Source organism: Schistocerca nitens, chromosome 7, assembly GCF_023898315.1.
Source record: "Schistocerca nitens isolate TAMUIC-IGC-003100 chromosome 7, iqSchNite1.1, whole genome shotgun sequence".
NCBI classification, from domain to species: Eukaryota; Metazoa; Arthropoda; class Insecta; order Orthoptera; family Acrididae; genus Schistocerca; species Schistocerca nitens.
Genome location: NC_064620.1, coordinates 97,601,979 through 97,619,875, shown reverse-complemented (window position 1 = coordinate 97,619,875; position 17,897 = coordinate 97,601,979).

The following is a 17,897-nucleotide window of genomic DNA, read 5'->3' as shown; positions in this document are numbered from 1 at the left end:
CAATTCTTTCGACTTGACTATGTTCGGGCCAATAGAAGCAACCAACATTTACTACTCCACTCATATGTACACCAAAAATTTGTTTAATTTCTGCAGAAGTTGTATTGACACTACTTCCTATTCTCCTCCTGTTCTTATCCACTCTATTTTTCATGTCATCAGAAAAAAATTTTTTAAATACTGTAGGTGTGTCGTGCTCAGGTGACTCAGTTACAGAACCGGTCAAATTGGATAAATCTTTTCATGATTTCCCCATACAACTGCTGGTTTTATTTTGTAGTTTGTTCATTATTTGAGCCAATGGAACATCATCAAGTCATCACTATCACTATTACAAAGAGCTCAAGTAGGCCTAGTGGTAATTTATGTTTAATTATCATTAGAATCAAAAGACTGAGAAACAGGCTCAACTGGCAAACCATTACAAGGCTCTTCCCTCACTGCATCTGAGTCTTCCATTAGTCCACATTATTTTCAATCACTTCATCATCCAAATATTCCTGCAGTTTTTTGATAGCATCAGAAGCTTCATCATTCATCATAATAACTTCTGTTGATAATTTAGACATCTGCAAAGGGAAATAAAATTGGTTCATTAACACACTAATATTTTTTTACATAATCTCACTTGTACTTACCCCAAGATACTAATGTTCCCACTGTGTCCATGTGGACCCATTTGTTTAGAAGCTTGTAATACTGAAAGCAGTACATATAGTTCTCTGTAAAAGTACAATTCTTACAAAAGCATTTAAAGCACTCTACATATTTTTTAAATAAAAACACACAAAAGTTACCTAAAAAATTACATCACTTCATTAGCAGAAGTGATGTATCAAATCCACTTGATTACGAGCTGGCAGAAATATCCTGTATGCTCATGATCCTGTTGTTGCTGCCATCTAGTGATGTGTACAAACCAGAACACAGTGGTGTCATGTGGAACCACTGGGTTTTCACGGATACTTCAAAAATTTTGGTCGGGATATGGTTGATTATTGCAGTTTTCACTTATTCATTCAGTTCTTGTTTATAACTTATGTTTCATGCAAAACTATGAAAGCAAACCTCTGTAAAAAATAAGTGGTTTCAAAAAGAAATTAAGGCATATCTTTGGCAAAAAAAAGGTTATGACATGAAACAATAGGCAACTGAAACCACACTGCGAGCAGCAGCACCAGTGCATGATGGGAGTGGCTACTGGGTGGGGGTAAGGACGGGGCTGGAGTGGGGAGGGGCAGAGATAGAATGGTGGGGGTGGGGAACAGTGAAGTGCTGCAGGTTGACTGACTGCAGACATGTGCTTGTGCACACGCGCGCGCGTGTCTGTCTATTGTTAACGAAGGCCTTAACGGCTGAAAGCTGTAATTGTAAGAGTCTTTTTGCTGTGCCTATCTGCGACTCAGCATCTCCGCTATATGCTGAGTAGCAACTTTCCTTCTCATAATATTGTTACATTCCATCCTGGATTTTCCTTTGTTTGATTATCGTGACATGAATAACTTATCAGCCAGCCATACTTTATCATTCATGCTTTATACGTGTATTAGGTGGCTGGGGATCAATTTCCTTAAATCAGATGTACAGCCAATATTGTTGAACAAAAAGAAAGTTATTTATATTTTTTCAGGAATGCTTTGCTGTCATACATCTGTCTTCACGAGTCGGCATTCAATGAAATACCATCAGTCATTGTCACACAATAGTTTCTTACTTTGTGATTTCAAGAAGCTGGATATTCCACATGAAAACATAATTTTGTATCATCCGTTCATGAGATTTAGATTTCAACAAATATGTCAGCATCCCTGTTTAGTGCACTCAGAATTGCCCCTCACCAATCCCATTTAATAGTCAGTGCAGGTCCATAATTCTTGTGATTAGTCTAAGGTACATAAATATGCCACTCTTTGTGCTTAGGAATGAGAAAAGTTTGCAAATTTGATGAATTCAGCTTCAAATCTCCACCAGTTTAGTAATAATAATTTACATTACTTTCTCTTTTTTTTTTTTTTTAATGGCTGTTACTGTACGTGTTACATTATTTTCAATTTTACAATACATCTGTCATAGTCACTGGATTCTGCGAAGAGTGATCTCTGGATGTATGAAGTCATCTGTCTACTTTTAAGTGCAGCACAGTTAAATACTTAACATTAAGAAAGACCATATATTACAGTGCTAATTCTAATTACACAATAACCTAAAATATTAATTCAATTGTTTCTGTGAACATATTCTTCAACGAAGGAGGGGGAGTTGCCCAACAGAAATTTCTTAATTCAGTCTTTAACTCCACCATGATCCACATGACATTTATGTACTCTTACTGGTTGCTGAATACATGTGTACCCAAGCGTCAGCACCATGTTTTTACTAATATTAACCTATAACAGTCTTTGTAGAGGTTATTTTTGGCCTTGTGTTATATTATTGCTTTTCACCCCTTTTTTTGTTTTTAAGAATAGAGAAAATAGGTAATGATAGAGGATTATTAATGAAGCAGTTGTCAAAATACCAAGTCTTTTGAAGAGGTCTGTGCAGGATACTTCTACATCTACATAGATAAACCTCAAGCCACTGTACAGTGTGTGGCATAGGATAACCTGTACCATAATTTGTCGTTTCCTTTCCTGTTTCACAAATAGAGCAAGGGCAAAGCGACTGTCTGTATACCTCCGTATAAGCTATAATTTGTCATATCTTATCTTTGTGGTCTTTATGCACAACGTATGTTGGCGGCAGTAGATTCATTCAACAGTCAGCTTTAAATGCGAGTTCTCTAAATTTTCTCAATAGTGTTTCTCGAAAAGAACATTGCCTTCCCTCCAGCGATTTCCATTAGTGTTTCTGAAGCATCTCTGTAACACTTATGTATTATTCCAACCTACCGATAACAAATGTATCAGCCCGCCTCTGAGTTGCTTCGATTTCTTCCTTCAGTCCAACCTGGTACAGATCCTAAACGCTCAAGCAGTACTCAAGAATAGGTTGCACCAGCGTCCTACATACAGCCTAATTTACAGGTGAACCACTCTTTCCTAAAATTCTCCCAATAAACTGAAGTCAACCGTTCGCCTTCTCTATCACAGTTCTCACATGTTCGTTCCACCTCATATCGCTTTGCAATGTTATGCCCAAATCCTTTAAAGTCTTGACTGTGTCAAGCAGAACACTAGTAATACTGTATCCGAACATTACGGGTTTGATCTTCCTATTCATACGAATTAACTTACACTTTTCCATATTCAGAGCTAGCTGCCATTCATCACACCAACTGGAAATTTTGTCTAAGTCGTCTTGTATCTTCCTACAGTCACTCAGCTTTGACACCTTACCGTACACCACAGCATCATCAGCAAACAACTGCAGGTTGGTGACCACCCTGTCATTCAAATACATCCTGACAACCAAATAATTTATGTACATATAGAACAACAGAGGTCCTATCACACTTTCCTGGGACTCTCCAGATGATACCCCTGTCTCTGATGAACACTTGATGTCGAGGACAACATATTGGGTTCTGTTATTTAAGAAGTCTTCGAGCCACTCACATGTGTGATACTTCACAGTTGACATCAGATATAATTATTTTAACAGATTGTATTCTGAAAATACTCTCCCATCCAGTTGGGTTTTATCGTAATTCTTTAGTGGGTGAAAATATACAGAATAAACTAGTTTCTACATTTTTAAATCACATATAGCAGTAATTATGTGTACAGCATATCTAGCTGAATGAAGGCACTTTATTAATTCTAGGTAGTGAATTTTCCAATTAAGATTGTGATCTATTTGTAGTCCCAAAAACTGTACAGTTTCTATTTGCTGTGTTGAGAAACCAATGTTTTAGAGCTTACGAACTTCTACATACACTGAAGAGCCAAAGAAACTGGTACACCTGCTATATACACTTAAGAGCCAAAGAAACTGGTATACCTGCCTAATCTCGTGGAGGACCTCCAGAAGTGCCACAAAACGACATGGCATGGACTCTACTAATGTCTGAAGTACTGCTGCAGGGAACTGACACTATGAATCCTGCAGGACTGTTCATAAGAGTTTGATGGGGTGGAGATTTCTTCTCAACAGCATGTTGCAAGGTAACCAATATATGCTCAATAATGTTCATTTCTAGGGAGTTTGGTGCCCAGCAGAAGTGTTTAAACACAGAAGAGTCTTCTTGGAGCCACTCTGTAGCAATTCTGGATGTGTGGGGTGTCATATTGTCCTGCTGGAATTGCCAAGCCATCGGAATGCACAATGGACATGAATGGATGCAGGATGCTTATGTACATGTCACTTGTCAGACTCATATCTAGAGCTATCAGGAGTCCCACATCACTCCAACTGCACATGCCCTACACCATTGAGGATGGTTAAATCCCGCGTCCGGCCATCCTGATTTAGGTTTTCCGTGTTTTCCTTAAATCGCTCCAGGCAAATGCCGGGATGGTTCCCTTGAAAGGGCACGGCTGACTTCCTTCCCCATCCTTCCCTAATCCGATGAGACTGATGACCTCGCAGTTTGGTCTCTTCCCCCAAACAACCCAACCCAACCCCTACACCATTACAGAGCCTCCACCAGCTTGAACAGTCCCCTGCTGACATGCAGGGTCCATGGATTCATGAAGTTGTCTCCATACCCATAAATGTACATCCGATCAATACAATTTGAAATGAGACTCATCTGACCAGGTAACATGTTTCCAGTCATCAACACTAATCTCGGTGCGGTCATCGAGGCTTCACAACTAGGCCTAATGCCCACATCTTTGCTACCTCGGATATGCTGTGTCCCATTGTTTGTGCTGCCATTATAGCAGCAGTAACCGATCTAACTACTGCGCCAGACACTAGTTGTCTTATATATGCATTGCTGACAGCTCCTTATTCTGCCTGTTTACATATCTCTTTATTTGAATATGCATGCCTATACCAGTTTCTTTGGCATATCAGTGTATATTTCATTAACTTTTTTCCCCGGGTACATCATGTCGTATTGCTTCAAATTCTGAGGGCCTATTGTAAAGCAATTTTAAGTTCTAAACTGTAATCTGTCATGTCTACTATTAGAAAATATTTTAACTTCTCATGACGATATCATGATTCACACAATCAAAAGTCTTAGGAAAGTTGCAAAATATTCCCTGTGGCAGTACGTTAAGTGTTCAGATTCTGTTCAGTTGATAGTCTCTCTTTTTTTTTTTTTTTAACTGTTTGCTACTAAGTATATTTTATTATACTAATTGTGTGTAAAATCTATTATTGTACAGCAGCATCTGGGATATTTTTGAAAACACTGGCAGTAATGAGATGAGGTGGTAATTTCTTTACTAATATTTTGTCTCCTTTTTTTATGAGGTGGTTTAACAAGAGCTTGTTTAAGTTTTTCTGGTGAAGTACAATTGTGAAAAGATTGTTACATAATTAGCTCAATATGTCAGCATGTTCAGCTGAACAACGGTTATTTATTTTCGTACTGAGCTCATCATAACCATTTGAACATTCATTTTTCAAAGAGTTAAAAACACTGAAAACTTGTTTTGGAGATGCAGTCTGGAATTCAATTTTATCCAGTTTGTTTTAGGAGGCTGTTCTTACAAACTGTTGATTATCTACAAAGGAAGTGTCCAAATCTAAATTCTCTGCTACAAATTTTTGTGCTCTTTTTGATATATTCATTACCTACCTTTAAAGAAATTCCTTCATTCCCTGTTGGATGAACCATTCGCAGAAGTGTACCCGTGGAGGCCAATCAGCTGCTGATAGTGCCTGCACACGCTGTACATGGTACGGAAACAACTGGTTCTCCCGTAGCACTCTCCATACAGTGACGTGGTCAACGTTACCTTGTACAGCAGCAACTTCTCTGATGCTGACATTAGGGTTATCGTCAACTGCACAAAGAATTGCCTCGTCCATTGCAGGTGCCCTCGTCGTTCTAGGTCTTCCCCAGTCGCGAGTCATAGGCTGGAATGTTCCATGCTCCCTAAGACGCCGATCAATTGCTTCGAGCATCTTCCTGTCGGACACCTTCATTCTGGAAATCTGTCTCAATACAAATGTACCGCGCCATGGCTATTGCCCCATGCTAATCCATACATCAAATGGGCATCTGCCAACTCCGCATTTGTAAACATTGCACTGACTGCAAAACCACGTTCGTGATGAACACTAACCTGTTGATGCTACGTACTGATGTGATTGATGCTAGTACTGTAGAGCAATGAGTCGCATGTCAACACAAGCACCGAAGTCAACATTACCTTCCTTCAATTGGGCAACTGGCGGTGAATCGAGGAAGTACAGTACATACTGACGAAACTAAAATGAGCTCTAACATGGAAATTAAGCGTTTCCAGACACATGTCCACATAACATCTTTTCTTTCTTTGCGTGTGAGGAATGTTTCCTGAAAGTTTGGCCGTACCTTTTTGTAACACCCTGTATAAAAAAATGTTTCACATATGCAAGATTTGGGAGCCAGTGATTCCTTCTTCTGGCAGAAGGACTGAAAGGGTAGGAAGAGGGGTGAAGGAAAAGGACTGCAGAGGTTTAGGAAAAGGGGTAGAGTTTAGAAAAGTCACCCAGAACCCTGGGATGAGAAGGAACGACTGATTGTTGGGGACTGCACAGGGTGGGATTTGAACACCTGAGAGCTTAAATGTGGATCACAGGGTAATATGCAAGAAAGAGATTACTGCTAAAACATGATGCATGAGTGAAAAGATAAGTACATTGAATGTAATAGAGGTGGGAGGGGGTGGTCAAAAATAGACAGCTCAGAAAACTAAAGATGTAGAAAACTAAAATGAAGTGAAGAAAGGGGTAGTTACTGTGAAGAAATGCTGAAACAGAAGAAATTATTGTAAATTAAGGCCAGGTGGGTGGCGAGAATGAAGGACATGTTTTAGTGCTAGTTCCCACCTGTGGAGTACTGAGAAACGTGTCTGGAGAATCCAGATGGTGTGTGTGTGGTGAAACAGGCACCGAGGTCATGACTGTCACTCTGTAGAGCATGCTCTACAATGGGATATTGTGTGTTCCTGGTATACACCCTCGGCCTATGCCAACTCATCCTAAATGATAACTTGGTGGTAGTCATGATGCTGTAAAAGGCCAGACAGTGTTTATGTAACAGCTGGTATATGACATGTCTTTTCATAGGTGGCTCTCCCTTTGGTAGTAAATGTTTTGCTATTTACGGGGCTAGTACAGGTGGTGGTAGGATGGTGCAAAGGGCAAGTCTCGCAGTGGGGACAGTCACAGGAGTAGGAGCCGTAGAGTAGGGAGAAGAGTGCAAGAGCATAGGGTCTGACAAGAATATTGCAGAGAATGGGAAGGCGACAAAAAGCTGTTCTAGGTGTTGTGGGAAAAATCTCAGACAAAATGGATCTCATTCCAGGGCATGATTTTAGGAAGTCATGGCCTTGTCATAGAAGCTGATTAATTCATTCAAGACCAGGATGATACTGAGTGACAGGTGGTGTACTCTGAAGTGGTTTTTTGGAGAGATCAGGATTGGATGTGATGGCCCAGGAACTCTGCTTTTGAACTGGGCTGGTGAGGTAATTATGTCCAGTGAAGGCTGAGGTGAGAGGTATAAAGAACCAGTATCCGAACAAATATGTTAGCCTCTAATGCTAAAGCTGTATAGGAAGGAATGTTTGACATGGAAAGGATGGTAACTGCCAAATGCAAGTACTGTTGTTGGTTAGTAGGTTTAATGTGGACAGAAGTGAGTAGCTGGCCTTCAGTGATGATGAGATCAACATCAAGGACAGTAGTAAGGGTTTTGGAACCATGTTAAATTTAACTGGGAGAATGTATTTAGAGATCCCAGGAATTTTAACATGTCAGATTTCCCATGGGATCGTACAGCAAAGATGTCATCAATGTATCTAAACCAAACCAGGGGCTGAAGACTTATTGGTCCCAGGAAAGCTCCCTCCAAGCAACACATGAAAAGGTTGGCATAGGCAGGAGCCACCCAGGTTCCTATGGCTGTACTCCTGATCTGTTTGTATGTCTGCCCCTCAAAGGTGAGGTTATTGTTGGTAAGTGTAAAGTTGATTAAGGCAAGCAAGAAGGATGTCGCATGTTTGGAATCAAGTGGGCGCTGTCTGAGGAAATGTTCAGCAGCAGACACACTATATATGTGGGGGGATGTTGGTATAGAGAGAAATGGCATCAATGGTGACAGGCAAGGTGTGGTGGGAGTCGGACAGGCACAGATTTCAGACAATCTAGGAAGTGATTTGTGGCTTTAATACAAGAGGGAGGTCTTTGTAATATGGGTTGCAGGTGTTGATGAACTATGGCACATATACGGTAGGTGGGTGACTTGAAACCAGCAGCTATAGAACAATCAGGATGTTGGGTTTGTGGATCTCAGGAAGAAGGTAAAAGGTGGGGGTGCGTGGTTTGGGTGGGTAAGAAGTTCTGTGGATTGAGGTATTAGTCCTTGTGAGGCAGATGCTGATGTAGTGATGTGAGACAGCTAACATAGACCATCACTAACATGCCTCTGTTGATCAAGTATAACAGTGGTAGACCCTTTGTCTGTAGGAAAGACAACGATGGAGTCATCAGCTTTTAGGGAATGTAGAGCCTGGAGTTCTGCAGAGATAGATGTGAGGAATTCATGGAAGGCTTGTAAGGGATGATTTTGAGGTAGTGGCAGTGGATCAAGTTGAGATTGCGGTCAGACCTGTTTACAGCAGGGTTCAGTGTCAGGTTTGCTGTTGGAAAGGTTTTGAGATTGGGTTGCAAAGTGATATTTCGAGTTGGCATTACGTGTGAAGGAAAGTATGTCCTTCACCAAAGTAGCATGATTAAATGCAGGTTTATGGCTGAATATGAGACCCTTGGATAATACAGATAATTCAGGAGGGGAGAGTGCTTTAGACGAGAGGTTGAGAACACTGTACTGTTGTTACTGTTTCTTGTTACTATGAGTTGTTATGGGTCTGGGAGGCAGTGGTGAAAGCTGGGAGATGTTGAAGAGGTTGGCCAGTCTCAGTTTGTAGGAGAGGAGTGGTAGATGGTTGTGTGGCTATTCAGGGAGATGCAGAGGGACAGGAAGGGGAACTGCACTGTTGAGGTATTTACGAGAAGGTGGGATAGCTTTCTGAGGTAATGTCTTGCATGTTGTTGCAGTTGGCTTGGATGATGATGTCATCCAAGGAAACATGAGGGGCAGATAACTGCAGGATTTTGCAGAAGGAGGGAAGTCTGGTGGAGTGGAAATTGTTAGGTGGGGCATACAGGGCACAGATTAGCCACGAAAGTATAAGAGATTGCTGTATTTTAAACTGTAAAAGAGTCTGGTGTAGAGTAGGATTGCATCCACAAACAGGGACTTTCAATGTCAGGCTTTTGGGAGTAACTCCAAGGAGCTAGCAGGTTTTAAGAAACAGAATGAGGTGCCTTATTTTTGATAGTAAAAAAGCATGATAATATTCTTCTCGGATCATAACATCTTCATGACACAATATTTCCGCGGTCCATCTGGCCGCCATCTTCAGGTGAGTGTGCTGGTGCACGAACTCGCCGGAGTTCCGGGTTATTACGCCGGGAAAGCCTTCGTAGCCACAGTAAAAAAGCATGTTTTCGAAAAGAATGGATATAATATGTGATGGGATTCATCATGGCAAGAGAGGACGGTTTGGAGTTTTAGAAATGGTGGGAATGGCAAAAATGAGAATAAGAGGATGGCAAAAATAGAAAAATGGAAGAAAACCAAAGTAAAAATTTGGAAAATTCAGAAAAATTCATACAAAAATCATAAGAACAGAGAAGGGTTAACAAGATGTACTGAGCAGGTGAGAATTTCTCACCAGAAAAGTGGCCTATATGATACTAGCGCTACAACACGTCCCTGGCCTTAATTTACATTAATTTCTTCCATCTCAGCTGATCCTCACAGTAACTACTCCCTTATTCACTCCATTTTAGTTTGGTACATCTTTCGTTTTCCGACCTGATATTTTTCACTGCCTCCTCCCAACTCTGTTACGTACAATGCACTTAGCTTTTCACTCTTATTAACTCATGCATGATGTTTTAGCAGTAATCTCCATCTTGCATATTACCCTGTCTGCCCCTTTAAGCTCTCAGGTTTTCAAATCTCGTCTGGTGCAGACGCCAACAATCAGTCTTTCCTTCTCATCTCGTCTGGTAAGTCTCCCCTGGCCCAGGGTTCTAGGTGACTTTTCCAAACTCTACCCTTTTTCCTAAACCTCTCTAGTTCTTTTCCTTCATTCCTTTTCTTTCCCCTTCAACCCTTCTGCCAGAAGGAGGAGCCACTGGCTCCGAAAGCTTGCATACATAAAACCTTTAAACAAAGATAATGTGACTTACCGAACGAAAGTGCTGGCAGGTCGATAGACACACAAACAAACACAAACACACACACAAAATTCAAGCTTTCGCAACAAACTGTTGTCTCATCAGGAAAGAGGGAAGGAGAGGGAAAGACGAAAGGATGTGGGTTTTAAGGGAAAGTGTAAGGAGTCATTCCAATCCCGGGAGCGGAAAGACTTACCTTAGGGGGGAAAAAAGGACGGGTATACACTCGCACACACACACACATCCATCCGCACGGATGTGTGTGTGCGTGCGAGTGTATACCCGTCCTTTTTTCCCCCTAAGGTAAGTCTTTCCGCTCCCGGGATTGGAATGACTCCTTACACTTTCCCTTAAAACCCACATCCTTTCGTCTTTCCATCTCCTTCCCTCTTTCCTGATGAGGCAACAGTTTGTTGCGAAAGCTTGAATTTTGTGTGTGTGTTTGTGTTTGTTTGTGTGTCTATCGACCTGCCAGCACTTTCGTTCGGTAAGTCACATTATCTTTGTTTTTAGATATATTTTTCCCACGTGGAATGTTTCCTCCCTATATATATATATATATATATATATATATATATATATATATATATATATATATATATATATATATATATATATAGGGAAACATTCCTGAGAGGCAACAGTTTGTTGCGAAAGCTTGAATTTTGTGTGTATGTTTGTGTTTGTTTGTGTGTCTGTCGACCTGCCAGCACTTTCATTTGGTAAGTCACATCATCTTTGTTTTATATATATATATATATATATCTGTGTGTGTGTGTGTGTTCTCCTGCTACCACTTGCTCAGTAGATTTTTTTATCTAGATCCAATTACATTATATTGTCAAAACTGACTATTTTCGTTGTTATATTAAGGCACATATTCACATATTTTCCAGGTTTTCATAGTTTAGTAGTAGTACGGATAAGAGGTGTGTGTGTGTGTGTGTGTGTGTGTGTGTGTAGGCCCTGCCTGCCACTATCGAGTGTGCAGGGTGCAGTTGTCTGCAAGTTGTGGCCCAAGCCGGCACCAACGATGTCTGTCTCTTGGGTTCTGAGGGCCATCCTCAGTTCGTACAGGCAGCTGGCAGAAGTGGTGAAGACTGCCTGCCTCACTCACAAGGTACAAGCGGAGCTCACTATTTTGTAGCATTGTTCCTTGAATTGACCGGGGTCTTTCAGTTTGGAGTCAAGTGGAAGGTCTCAACAAAATGGCTCTATTGATTCCAAAATTCTTGGTTGCAGATTTCTGGATCTGTATTATAGGGCGGAGAATTGTAGGACTATCTTGGGAGGTCAGAGGTGCACTACACAAAGGAAGCAGCTACTTGGGCAGCAGAGTACTTGTGAAATTCCTATGAGGTCTTTTTAGGCTAAGAGGAACTTTGAGGGCCTCAGCTCAACAAGTTGATGCACAGAGAGCAAAATCAAATTACTTACTAGGTAAAGACACTTCAACTGTCAAAATTTTGACAATAAATTGCCCAAGTATTTGTAACAAAGTTCCTGAATTCACTGCATCATGCCTAAATTATTCTCGAAACCAAGAGGTGGCAGAAACCCGAAGTAGAAAGCTTCTATATATGTAGCAAAGCAGGAAACATTTATCAAAAGGACATGCAAGAGGCCAGAGGAGGGGAGGTGTTTATTGCTGTCAACAAAAAAAATTGTGTCTACCAAGATTGAAACAGAGTCTGACTGTGAAGTTACCTGGACATGAGTAGCAGGCCTAGGTCAACTAAAGTTAACTATCGAATTACACTGTAACATGTAAATACATGAAACTGCGTCCAGTCACTTCTCTGAATAATCATTTATTGTTCCATGAACCGGTTTGCGAACCTTTTCAGGTTTCTGGAAGTTACCGTTATTATTTATAACATAATGCTGGGTGCTGGCTCTGTGACAAGAAGATGGAACATGCTTTAATGTATCACCAGGATTATTGTTTATATGTCAATATAGATTCAAAATTTTAGTTTTGTATTATTATTATTATTATTGATTTAATCCCGCTAAGGAACGCTTATGACTAGTTCTTCTTCGATGCTCTCTTCCGTTCCCAATATCTCTTGAGCCCTGCTGATAATTTCCCCTTCTTCTCCCGTGAAAAGGGCTTCCGACATTTAGGGATCGAGGTGGTGAGGTTCAAGACTCTACCATAGCACAAAATTTGGAATGATCATCTACCCTCACAATCACAGATCCTAGCGGAATCCAAGTCCTTTAGTACTTCATTAAGCCACAGGCTTCCAGTCTTGTAGCTTTTAACCAATGAGAAGATCTTCTTCGTATGCCTATTGTTCATTCTCTGTAGATGCCCATAGAACTTGAGCCTCCTACGTTGCGTACTGGTGCTGGCAACACTAAGTGAAATGGCGATACATTAAAGCATGTACCATCTTCTTGTCACAGAGCCAGCACCCAGCATTCCGCTAGAAATAGTGATGTAACTTCCAGAAAACCATCCTAAGATGAACTTGAGAAAGTTCAAAAACTGATTCATGGAATAATAAATAACTATTCAAATAAGTGACTGGTTGCAGTTTTATGTATTACATTCAATTAACAGACATGGGATCTAAAATATCCGTAATGAAAACATAAAAGCAATTCAAAGGCATGCTGCTAGATTTGTTACAGGTAGGTTTGATCAGTATGCAATTATTACAGAGATGTGACTTTTCAGACTATCCCAAAGATCTGTTGTGAATACACTTCTCAGGTTTCAACAGCACCCTGTGCAATGTGATGATGTTTTACACTCTTTGGTGTGTAGAGCACATGTGGTCTCAGATGTCAAGAGTTTACCCTGGTGATCTACAACGCCTAAGATCGGTATTCCAATAGAATGGCTATTCCCATAGACAGGTATGCCGTGCTTTCCATTCCAAGCAAATTCAAAGTAGTGATGCAAATGAAGGTGCAAAGGCACCCATTGCAACAGTGTTCCTGCCCTATTTTGGCGGCATGCCTTCAAGAATAGAAAGAATCCTCAGAAGGCACGACATCAAGTGTGTTTTTCGGTCACCGGCAAAATTTATTGTGCTTGGTCAAAGACAACATTGGCCTTAGGAATATGGTGTGTGTAAGGTCCCATGCCAATGTGGAAAATCTTATATTAGGCAGACATGCTGAACCGTGCGAGAACATTGCACAGAACTCCATCATCGTACACATCTGGGACAACCCGATAGATCAGCGGTAGCGGAGTATTGCCTGCACACGGGGCATCACGTTTTATGAAAAGACCGAAATTTTACCCTCAGTGTCATCTTTCTGGGTCTGTATTGTTAAGAAGGCCATACGTATCTGTATGGTGGACAATCTTGTCAACAGGGATGCAGGTTTTCAACTAAGCACCACCTGAAATCAACTCTGGCTACCATTAAATCCGAACAAGGAAAACAAGAACTTCAGGTTCACTACTCAACGCAATGCATTGCTGAGATTTAACTCAGCTTCTAACCACACTAGTCTGGCAGCACAGTCATTGCCAACAGCACACGCACAGAAGGATTTTCTGTGGCTTCCAGCAGCGGGCACTGCTTTCCTCCAACTGCGAGAGTCTTCCCACACACACAAATTGCTCGCTCCTGGCCTGATAAATTTCAACGGTGCCGTGTGATTATCGTCAGTTGCATCTTGAAGTAGTGACAGCAGCAACTACTGTCACCTGAAGATGTCGAGCAGTTGCATCGATGAATATTGTGGGATTTAGACAATACAATCCAGAGGCAGATGCGAGGAATGCATTTGCACTGGAGAGATGCTTCGTGAAGTCTGACACATATCAGCTCATTCAAGGAAGAATATTGCACTGATCAATACCACAACTCTTAGTTTATTTGGGGCAACTTATCACACAGATTTCAGTTAACAGAATCGTCAGATCAGAAAAGTATTAGGACCAGTAATCTCTACCTTGTGGATGATATATAATAACATGTATATAATTCAGTCAACTGGTGGGGGTGTTGGAAATTATTGTACTCTTCTGTAATGAAAGGATAATGAAATCATATAATACAATGTTACCACTTTCATCTGTTAGCTAAAGATGCTTAAATAACATCTGAACTGCTACTGTCAATCTATAAAACAAATATGCATAATGTAAGTCTTTAATTTTCAAAGTAACTAAAATAATTTATGAAATAATATGGGCTAAAATGTCAACAAACTTGTCAAAAAGTACTTTTACTCTGTAGGACAGAGCTACTGTTTATTCTGATAGAAAGATCTAATCATATGTAATTAAGAAAACTAAGAAATTGATTGCAGTTTTCATATATGATGTAAATTCAGTAATAACTTTGTTATCTAGCAGAACTGTATGACTAAAACTGATAAGTGTATTTGAAGCTATTCTGTATGTATTTCAAATCGATTTGACATGGTAATTTTTAATTGCAATATCAAAAAAATTTAACTTTGACAATCAACGAATTGTTTAGCAAAGGCATATAAGAACAAGAGTTAGCTCACTGAGCATCATTGTTGATGCACCACCTATGTCACTTTGTGCAATAAAAGTGCAATGAAATACACTGAAGAGTCAAAGAAACTGGTATACGAATGCATATAAAATACAAAGATATGTAAATAGGTAGAATACAGTGCTGCGGTCAGCAACGCCTAAATAAGTCAACAAGTGTCTGTTACAGTTGTTAAATCTGTTACTGCTGCTACAACCTGTACGACCATTTCACGAGGGTATCGTGAATATCAGGAATCCGGTAAAACATCAAATCTCTGACATACTTGCTGCCAGAAAAAGATCCTACAAGAACAGGACCAATGACGACTGAAGAGAACCATTCAACGTGACAGAAGTGCAATGCTTCTATAAATTGCTGCAGATTTCAATGCTGGGCCATCAACAAGTATCAGCATGTGAACCATTCAACAAAACCTCATCGATATGAGCTTTCAGAGCTGATGCCCACTCGTATACCCTTGATTACTGCACAGCACAAAGGTTTACGCCTCGCGTAGGCCCATCAACACCGACATTGGACTGTTGATGACTGGAAACATGTTGCCTGGTCAGATGAGTCTCATTTCAAATTGTATCAAGTGGATGGATATGTACAGGTATGGAGACAACCTCATGAATCCATGGACCCTGCATGTCAGCAGGGGACTGTTCAAGCTGGTGGAGGCTCTGTAATGGTGTGGGGCATGTATAGTTGGAGTGATGGGGGATCCCTGATACATCTAGATATGAGTCTGACAAGTGACATGTACATAAGCATCATGTCTGATCACCTGGATCCATTCATGTCCATTGTGAATTCTGACAGACTTGGGCAATTCCAGCAGAACAATGTGATGCTCCAAACATCCATAATTGCTACAGAGTGGTTCCAGGAACACTCTTCTCAGGTTAAACACTTCTGCTGGCCATCAAACTCGCAGACATGAACATTATTGAGCATTACTGGGAAGATTTGCAACATGCTGTTCAGAGAAGATCTCCAACCCCTTGTACTGTTATGGATTTATGGACAGCCCTGCAGGATTCGTGGTGTCAGTTCCCTCCAGCACTATTGTGTACTCACAGGGCCCTACATGATATTAGGCAGGTACACCAGTTTCTTTGGCTCTACAGTGTATATGAAGGCATACCTGTCGCTTAATCTGTATAGCATGCTGAAAGGACCTAAAATGTGAGTCCAGTTATCAAGAAAAATTCCAGGACAATGAGCAGGTATCAAGTTAATTATCTTGAGATGTGCCATTCACATAGACTGTTCACATTTTATCAAGTTTCAAACTGAAGCAAGTTTATATCATTTCAGCTGTAGCAAATTATATAAAGCCATTTCCTTTTAAAGAAGTAGACGTTACAATGCAAAGTGGTACATTCTATAATCTTTTTGTCCAGCCACAGAGTTATCTGTCCAAAGACCTGCCTCTTTCCCACTATCCCTTCTCTGTATCCTTCCCTAGGCCCTCTGCACCTCCATCAGCTCAGGCTTCTGTTTGCAGTAACTGAATATTAATAATTAGCCTTGGTGTGGTCATAGGAGTTTATGTTGGGGTGACCCTGTGATTGTGTGTGTGAATGCATGTACTTGCTGGAAAATGAGCTAGCGCTCGAAAACTAGTGTGAATGCTGTATACTTTTATGTGTTTCTGTATTTCATGTATGTACTATGCATGAGTGGTTGCCTTTGCCTTATTCTAGTTTCTATCTATTTTCTGAACACTCTCACGTAGGCTATCTGAAATACATTCATGTAAGGAATTTACTCTATAAAACTAAAAAGCAAACTGCATTTAAGGGACTAGTGTAATTTTCTTTGTGCCCTACACAATATGAAGTCTTATTAGCCACTGACAGACAGATATAAAGTGACACACAGATATAAAGATTTATTACTGTCGATATTTTGATCTTAGTTGGGTAACATCAGCTTGTTTATCTGGACCATTCTGGACCATAAGTCTCCAGGATTACTGGAAATTCAGACAAGATGAAGGTTCAGAAAAAATTAAAATGGCATGGGTTAGATGTCATAAACACATTATATTTACTTTCACATAAGCACACAAATTATATATTAATTTCTTGTATATTTCGATCAGAGAGTGAAAAAAAATCATCATCACAACTACACCATACCATCATTGTTGTTTCACAGGCAGTCATTTATGTCAGATTATATTAGATTAGATTAGATTAATTATTCATAGAGGGGATCCTCCTGGGTGTGGAACATGTCAGATAAACACATTACAAAAATATAATTAGAAAAACTTGAGTTTCATTAATTTTAATGATCCTCAGTCAATAAACAGTAAAATTATGTACATGAATTAAAATTAAACTTCTAATATTTACAGGTCTATTTACATCTGCTTTCATTAAATCCATCATTCACACAGTAGCTAGTTACTTGGCTATTACAAACAAGTATTGTCAAAAGTTAAAGTAAATTATTAATTTCAATGATCCTCAGTTAAGAACAGTCAAGTTACATACAAGATTTAAAATTAAACTTCCACTATTTACAGACTTAAGATTTACATCTGCTTTCCATACATCCATCATTCACACAGTAGGTTGGTTGGTTGGTTTCGGGGAAGGAGACCAGACAGCGTGGTCATCGGTCTCATAGGATTAGGGAAGGATTGGGAAGGAAATCGGCCGTGCCCTTTCAGAGGAACCATCCCGGCATTTGACACAGTAGGTTGTTACTTGGCTGTTACAACCAAGTATTGTCAAAAATTAAAGTATAATAAATTTTCATTAAAATGGTCTACTGCACTTGTTGAGAAATTCATGGATGGAATAGAAGGAGTTGGCCACAAAAAATTCTTTTAAATTGTGTTTAAATTGTGCCTTGTCTGAAATTAAACTCTTAATGGTTGCTGGTAACTTATTGAAAATATGTGTTGCTGAATACTGGACTCCTTTCTGGGCAAGAGTAAGTGATTTTAAATCTTTATGTGTATTGTTCTTATTCCTAGTATTGATACTGTGTACTAAGCAGTTGGTTGAAAAAGAGATGTATTATTTACAACAAACTTCATTA